This window comes from Bombus flavifrons, chromosome 1 (assembly GCF_040668555.2).
Source record: "Bombus flavifrons isolate JBK064 chromosome 1, iyBomFlav1_principal, whole genome shotgun sequence".
Classification (NCBI taxonomy): domain Eukaryota; kingdom Metazoa; phylum Arthropoda; class Insecta; order Hymenoptera; family Apidae; genus Bombus; species Bombus flavifrons.
Window position 1 is genome coordinate 19,127,892 of NC_138442.1, and position 9,294 is coordinate 19,137,185.

Here is a 9,294-nt window from a genome sequence, read left to right on the forward strand (position 1 = left end):
TACTTCGTATCGTACTTACTTACATTATAACATTATACATTATTACATTATAACATTAATGTTTAACTATTCTCCAATCAGCCAACCCCCAAACTACTACAAATCAAAATCCTAACAACTATCCTCAACCAATCTACCGTACTTCTCGTACCTAAAAGTTGTTCGAAAGAAAAAGAAAAAAGAAATCCAGCAAGATCCGCAGAACTCGCAAGATCGGATAATCAATCAGATTCGAATTTCTTTCTTCCATCATAGTGCCACCCACCAGAGTTTCCTCCGTGGAGGGTTTATCTTTCCGCGATGGAACGTCGCCTCGGTTGGCTGTGCCGTAGACGGTGCGCGGGGCACAGGGTGTATTTGATTGATTGCCAGGGTGGAGTCTAACACACTAGGGTGGCTGACTTGCGCAGATTACACACGTACGACTTCCCTTGGCCACGTACGAAGATTCCGCGAAGAAAAGGAGGTCGTAGTTGGCCGGCTTCGCGGAATGGTTTTCCTCGCCATGAAAGAAGAAACAACCGCGAAGAAGAGGCAAAGACATCGTTTGCCGTACGTTATTGGGAAATGCATCTGTATATATATGTTCACGTAGCTATATGTATATACGTTGGTAGCTTAGCTACCGGGAATTCCGTGCAAAAGCAAGCCACGGAGAGAAATCGTACAAGTTTTATAGCACACACGTATCGCTTGACGGGGGCAAGATCGTGCGTGTGTATGTGTGTGCAGCCACACGCGTGCACACAGTGTATCGAGGGGTGTTTGAGGGGGTGGGTGGGCAGAGACCAATCGGAAGCAAGCATTCTTTATCCGAGCTAGTATCTTGAACGCATGCCTCACGTACGAGGCGTGGTTTGGGGGCTACCCTTACTCGAACGGTCGCAGCTTTCTTTTTTCACGGGCGTTGCATTCTGCGTCCCCACCGCCATACTAATCTGCCTCGAATTCGCGTTCCACGTCGCGACGTGCCTCCTCATCGACGTGGGTACGTGTTGCCGAAAGGTGTCGAGCAGGTTCCCTTTTTACCTTTCTATTGCAACTTGAGATAGAAATCTCAGAAGCAAGAATGCTTCCTTGCATGCCTTTCTTGATGTCATTCTGCATCGGTTTTTGGGTAAATTGAATTTTTTAGATTTCTCTTTTTTAATTAACTTAAGTTCGTGCGTCTTTTTCTTCTAAGATATTTTTATGTTACTTCTTCGGTAGATAGAGAGCTATTTGATTTTTTTTTTTTTTTTTGCTATAGTAAGAAAGTTGCAATAGTCGATGATTTTATAAGTACGAAATAGTACAGGAAGCAAGATTTTCACGTATCAGCCTGTTCGCGGTTATGACACTTCGCCGCGCACTTCACACTATTACGCGCTGTTTGCACAGGTGTTCGAGCGGTGCAACAAGCGCTCTTTCTAGCACGCTCTTGCCTTCGGATGGTTTACGAGCCTTAGAATGTGCGCTATTAATTATACACTACGTTTCGAACGCTTTGAAATTGCTTCAAGTTTTTTAAACACGTTTATAGTTGCATATATGACAAGTAACAGAACTACATATTTTATTCGAATAGTATCAAGCTTTCCATAATACAAAAAACATACGTATATTTCCTCTCGATTAATAGTTATGTGTCAAATGCAGGCAATTATTATAATTTTAGTAATAAGAAGTTCTTTAATCCTTTATGCCTTGTATTACACCCCTTTTTTCTCTACTAGCTTTATTTCAGATATTCCAAAATCCTTTATACAGCACAATATGCTATTATATATATTCTATATAGTATAATCTAGTACATATAATCTAGTATATATATATATATATATATATATACTATAAATAAATATTTTGTACTAAAGGTGATATTTTAAAGTATTTCCAAGAGGCTAAAATTTAAAAAGTGATTGAACAATTAATTTGAAAAGAAGATATAGACTCTGAACCTGTACTTATCCAAAAACCATTATTTAGAAGAATTGTAATAATATCCCTAAATTTGTAAAAGAATCTTACAAGTATCAACCAACTAAACAGTTTTTAGTATCCCGCACCCTGCCTCACCCTTTACTCCTAATCTATTCATTAATCCCAACACAAAACTTCCTAAATAACCTACACTTCCTATATCTTTCTCCTCTTTTCTCGTTTTACGAATCTTAAAACGCCTTATTTCACAGCGACGCAGCGACTAGAATAATAAACTTGATCGCTTTGTGAAAATCGCATGGCGGCAGCTCGAACATTTTTCCATCTACCAAGTGAAGATCCAAGGATCCGTCGATGGTTGGTTCGTTAGCTCACGTGCAAAGGCTAACGACGATTTTCTCGGAGTTTTAATTGCGACCGGTAGGAAGGAAACGCGATCGTAACGCGAACGGTTGAATTACTGTTAGAGCCATATACGGTGATGCGTGTGCACATGCTGCGGCCAAATTGCCGGCCGTTCCTTTTTGCCCGGCTGGAAAAATTGGCAAAGGCAGTCGGTACGCCTCCTCCTGCAATATGTAAAATAATGACGGCCGCCTGAAAGGAATGCATAATGAGAGATATCTCTCGACTCGTGCACCGGCTCCGAGGCGCCTCCACCCATCGCCCCTCCAACCCACCCACGTGTCTATCAGCATACGAGCATGCATTATCGTTATGCCGCGCCGTGAACACGCGTCCGCGCGCGCGTCAGCTACCGTCGAGAAATTCCATGGAAATTTCGTAATCGGCCTCGCCTCGTCCATCTTACAACCACCTTCTCCTTTATTCACCCGAAATCATTTCTTTTCGTTGCCTTCACTTTTATGCCACGTATTCTTTATTGGCGTGGCAGTGAGTTAATACAGGTAATTTGCTTTATAGCGGTAACATTCTTCTTTTTTTTGATTTCGTTTAGCGTACGTTGGTTCTATGCTTAATTACTTTAAGATGGTTATTAAGCAGAGGAATTATTTTATAAAACTTTGAAATGTTTTGTCTTATGTTTATGAGCCCCTTCGAGATTAAACTGACTCACTTCACTCTTCTCGAATTGTCGTATTTCATTATACAAGTGTATAATTACTATCCAATATCTCAGAAAACAAATAAAGTATTTTCATTTTCTTTATAACAAGCAGATAGTGGGTATAAGTAATCAGAAATTCCCAGACAAATTGAAAATAATAATAATAACAAATATAAAAGCCACTTAGAAACGGAATCGTTCAACTCAATTTTCTTCTCTTGATTTTAATACGGTTAATACTTAATTTTTCGATGATTGATCTTGTCACAGTATTGTCGAAGCATTGGCTTCTGTAAGAAAAGCATAGTTACGTTCTTGGGCATTGGTTCGTAAGGATATTTTCAGCAATTTTGTATTCATTTCTATGTTAACATATTCGCCGGACTCACCCATTTCATTTTGTTAAAATTCTTTCTTGTGATCAACGGTTTTAATGCATATTTACTGCTATCTTCGTTAAACATAATGCAGCAGTGCTAGACGATATTATACAACTGTTAATTTACATACGAAATATCCACTAAGGTGTAATTGCTTTTTAAGTGGCCATAGCAATCTACATATACATACCTAATTATTATATTGTAATAATACCAGAGTTCGTTTCGATGTTCTTTAAATTATCGATCCTAACTGAAGCTTTGCTTTCCAACAAAGGGATCTACCCATAAATCATGAATAAACCCTCCAACTGAAGTAATTAACCTTTATCTTTAAAAATTACCATTAATAATAAATAATACATGTATGACAACGAGTTTTCTAGAAAACCCTTCTACAGCTTCCCACAAAAGCAATTTAATTACACCGAAATCATAAATTAGCACAATATTTTCAAAGTTCTTGTCATTTATTTCACTTCCAGCATCCCTTTACACAACGATTTGCCAATTAGCAATATTAGTAACTCGATCAGTTGCAATTTACAGTATTTTCTATTCCCTTCACGACGTTATAATTTTTCATCGAATAAAATAACCACACAACTTACAATTTGGAAAATTCAATTCATTTTATTATATCAAAATGGTTATTGCTGTGTAAAGATATACATTGATACTGTATTTAAAACATATATCTATATTTATAATATTTACGTATTAACATTTGTATAACTTGTAAAATATCATTAATAATATTAATTTAATTGTACAGAAGATTCCCCATTCCAATTTCATCGAATTCTTTCGACATTATCTTTTCATTTTTTAATTTTTACTCGATCTCCTACAACATATTTTATTTATGATTACATATACGATTAATGTAGGTTCTGATGAATTCGCAAACTTCTGATCTATCGTCACAAAAATAAAAGACGTAGCTTTGTTTGCACCATGACAGCGCGATTTCGTACAGGGCATGCATGCGACAACGCTTCCGTGGAGAACGCTCCGTGACGGACACCTTGATTGATAATTAACCGGCAGACGAGGCAAATGATAGGATGTCGAAGAAACGACAAGATCGTTAAGTTGTCCGAATATCGGACGGCAAACGACCCGAGAATTATGGTCGCGTCGTTGTTGTAGTTTGTGCCGCGCCACGTGTAATTATTTCCACCGTTTGCTTGGCTTGTATTCATTGTTTTTAATTACCTCGAAACGAGAAGGTGATCCGTGCAGATAGGCGTGCGCCTTGTTAGACGGTAGCCGTTCCATTTTCCTCTTTTCTTCGAGTTCTTCAAGCGTAGGCCTTCGTTCACGTTCGTACATTGGCAACTGCGTATTTTTCCCCCCCTCGATTCTTTTCCTTGCCTTTTTGATATCACAGAGATTAAAAACTAATGAAAAATAATTGAATCTGTAATTTGATCTTTTCATTCCTTTAATATTTAAATTCATTTTTATCTGTTGCTTCTTGCCGTATATTTTATCGACAATATACTCGAATATTGTTATTACTCCTGTACTTCATACTTATTCGCGCGGAGTATTTAAAAATTCCTAGACGTTTGAGTAAAATAAAAAATCTACTATTCGTAATGTAGAACCCTCTGAATATTTTATATCGTAAATGAACGAAGAGTTTCTTGAAATATCTCAAGAAAAGATCTACATCATCGAAACTCACAAAGACAAAAGAGATAACTGTTTCACAACCCCAAAGGAGGAAGCTTCCAACGAAACTTATTATCCGTGCTAATAATTTCAGTAAGCAGAGCCCACTCCCAAACTTTTCAACCCTTCCCTGCCTCGGAACAAGCACTCAACAAGCTCCAAACAAAACCTTTACTACCGAATAATCTCAAAAACTTGTGCTCGTAAAATCAGCTTAAAATTCCGCGCATATCCTACGTTAAGATTCCGCTTGCGGCAGAACAAGATGCACCGCAAAAAAGAGTTGAAAGAAGAAGAAGAGGAAGAAGAAGAAGAAGAAGAAGAAGAAGAAGAAGAAGAAGAAGAAGAAGAAGAAGAAAAAGAAGAAAAAGACGAGAAAGAAGAAGAAGAGGAAGAAAAGTGTCGCGAATAGCTTGCGTTCGTAACGCAATCGCGGCCACGAAAGCTTTCCAGCATCGTCTGGTAACGATTTGCCGATAGCTGGTCCGCTGGAGGCTTCCTCGGAACGCGCATCGATTATTCCAAAAGGGCGAGCTTCTGTTCTTCCTTCCTTCTTTCAGGAATCGTTGGAAGAACGAAGCCACCTGTACGTGCACGTAAGCCAGATAAATCTCGGGGCGAATCTCGATGCAGGAAGAAGGGAGGGTTGTAACAGAGGCCGTCCTATATGTATGGTAATATCGACAGGGAGGTCCCGGCGATCCAATAGCTCGCTATCGCGCGCGTATTATGCGGTGGTGCCGAAAAAAACGAGCGGCGGAACGGAAGCGGAGGAAGAAGGGTGGTTCTGGTTGCGTCGCAGACGGTGGAACTGGAAGACACGGTAGATAGGAAGAGAGACGGCAGGAGGACGTAGAGGAACAGGGAGAAGGAGAAGAAGAAGAGGACGAAGAAGAAGAAGAGGAAGAAGAATGAGAGGGAATGCAGAAGCAAGAGACACGAGTATAAAGTACGTAAAGGAAAGAAAGAGAGCACAGTATCACGTAAGTTCTACGCTGCGATTCGTTTCTTTTCTAGTTTCGATCTTCTTCGACGTGGTCGAACTCGACGGCAGGTTATGGCACGACACAGAGAGGTCCTCGACGCAGAAGGAAGACGAACAATCGAGAGGAAGAACGGACTAGAAGAAGCGGGACCGGTGGTAGTAAGAGGAGCAGCGGCTGCAGTAGAAATGGAAACGAAGAATATAAAGAGAGCGAAGGAGAAACAGATAGGAGAACGAGAAGAGAGAGAAAGAGAGAGAGAGAGAGTCGTGCGAACGGTGTGGTCGAAGGAAAAAGAAAGAGGATAAAGAGTAGAACGACGACTAAGGGGAATGGGGAGGGAAAGAACATCTCTCGGTTCTCTCTGGAAAGCATAGAGGAGAGTAGTGAGTCGGCGTCGCCCGGGCAACGGCTCTGCCACCTTATTGGATATGTTGAGCAATTTATTTTATTTTTCCCCACTACCCACCCCTCCCCCTTCGCGGTGGTAGCGGAGGGTGGAAAAGAGAGCGGGACGCCGAGTCGCGGATAGCAGAAAGAGAGAAAGAACGGGAAGAACGTCAGGGAGGAGGGGGTGAAACCACCCTCCACCTACTCTCTCTCTTTACCGCGTACCCTCCGCGCGCACACATCGACGCCATTTTCCAATATCGCGTCAAGCGTTCGCCTGCTCGCTCGACTCGACTCAACTCCACTCGCTTCTCCTTCTCTACGCGGCTTGTGCCTCCGCTTTTTCCTCTCGCTCCTTCGCTCTTTTCTCCCAGGGAGAAAGAGGGAATGTGCACGGCACAGAGGCACGAAACGAGAAAAAGGGGGTGCAAAAGGAGAGAAGAGGACTGGGGGGTGATGCTGGCCGGGATCTGCGATGGGACTAGAGGAGAAAACGAGAGAGAAAGAGAGAGAACATGGCAAGCATAGTAGCGGAGGAACGGAGGAACGGAGCGAGGTTAGGTGAGAACCGTACGTTCCTCCACCCGTAAATTGGCAATATTCATGCCGGGCCGCGTACACGGCTTCGGGGGGTGGGCTGACTCGGAGGAGGGGGTGGTTGGGCTGCACAACCGATTCCCATAGCCCCGGGCCGCACCCGCGAAAGCGCTCACCTAGACAGTTCGTTCGTTATTTTTACGCCCCTGCCGGAATGAGGATAAAGCCACGGTAACCGCGCTTCCTCCCTCCACCATGCCACCCACCCCGTTCACCATCTCGACGGTACCTTCTTCATCTAAACGCGGCTGTTGCTCGGGCACTGCCGATGGAAATTCTTTTCTTCTGTTTTTCTTTTCCCTCTGTCTTTTTCCCCGCTTCTTGTTTCTCTTTTTACTCGCGACGACGATTGGTTTTTTTTTTTTTGTTTTTTTTCTTCGGTGGTCGCGGTGTCGGTCTGGCTTCTTTCAGACACTCTCGAGGCTGCTGGTGCGCCTTTGTTGTGCAGTTAGCTGAGCGTTTGTCTCACTGAGAGGTGATGATGGAGAACAGCGGTATTTGTTGGGCTGGTGCCTGAGTAGGGGGAGGGGGTGAAAACGAAGGCTGGATAATTTGAGTGTCTTTAGCGGTGGAGTTCGCTCGGTGCGAAGTTCCTGGGAGATTTCGAGGTTATGGGGTAAGTTTTGTTATGGATGATTGTGCGAAGAGTCTGGATTTTAATTTCAAACAATTTAACTATCGAACAAGCATTTAATATGTAATATAGATTATTATTAATAAGTTCCATTTAATATTGTCATGTCTCGTTTTATCGCAATGGTATGCATGTGATAAATTGTAACATAACTGGTACCTATTGTTAAGAGCTTGTTTCGTTATTGACAAATAATTAAATTAATTAATCGTAAATTTCTAACATAACGTATAACTATTTCGCAAGAAACGTCAAAGAATATGTTAATATTAATTGACTTAAAAAATTCATTTTATACGCCCTAACCACTCAGGTTATCAAAAAACGTCTTGCAACATTGGAAAACATCATTTTCGATGTCTGACTCGACTTTAATCGCAGTCTCTTTAAACCACTTGCTTAAAACTGTGCCACATCTTCGAGACTCCGACATGGCTTTCCCGAAATCCCGATTTCTCATACATAAAATTAATAGAACGATCATAACGAAGCTAATCGCAGCACGAGAATCGAGAAAGGGTCGTTCAGGTTTCGGTAAGCCTTCAATTAATCCGAACTTCTTTCGGTAAAAATCGCTTTAAAATTACTTGGCACCATCGTGCTGGAGCCGTGGCCACCCCTTGCCGCGACCTCGTCGCCATGTGCCACCCTTCGCTGAGCCCCGGGAAGCGAGGAAGCCGAGGGCGGCTTTAGAAGTTCGAGCGGTATTCCAACTTTTAAAATATGTCAAATTATTTTCCTTTCAGAGGAGCTGTCGTCTAAATACATTTCCATCTTTCCCGATGTATTTAAATACACGGGACTCGAACCACGTCGCCGTGAATACAAGCCTGCACACCCTACCCGCGTAAACCTACCACACTGTCGAAGTGAAATTATTATATTTTGCGATTGACATGCCATCGTGAATATCGGAAAAATATGTACGGATCATCGATTTCCCTTCCGTTTCCAGGAAAAACTTCTTTTAATAGGTGAGAGTACGTATCGTAGTTCTTTTTTGTTAATGGAAAATAACCGACTTTTGATACTTCAAGCTTTGAGCTTCAAGTGGATTTAAGTTTTATTGGTGTGTTGATGATATACTGTGGTCAAGAAGATATTTGCACATCGTTATATTTATTATACGTATATGCTAATTAATTAAACAAATTTTGTAAAATATCATTTTGTAGTATGTTAGTATGACTACAGAAATTTGACGCTATGAAGATGAAATAACGTATAAAGACTGATAAGAAGTACTTTGGAAAATAAAGTTCTGTGTAAATTCTTACAATCTTTATAGATTTTTGTCTTTTATATTGAGTTGCGAGTTGAGTTTTTCATAAAAGTCGTACTATGTACAGAGACTTTCGAATAATTCCAGTATATGTACATTTCACCGTCAGTTTTTCTTCAAATTAATCATAAATAGACAATTGCAAAATAATACGTTTTAAAAAAAGCACCACCCCGCATCATCAGTAAACTTCCGATCGTGTTAAATCTATCATGACATTTTTCTTAATACAAGTTTTTCTAAAAATTTCGATATAACCACGTTCTCACGTTCTCACGTTCACTTCCGATCGTGTTAAATCTATCATGACATTTTTCTTAATACAAGTTTTTCTAAAAATTTCGATATAACCACGT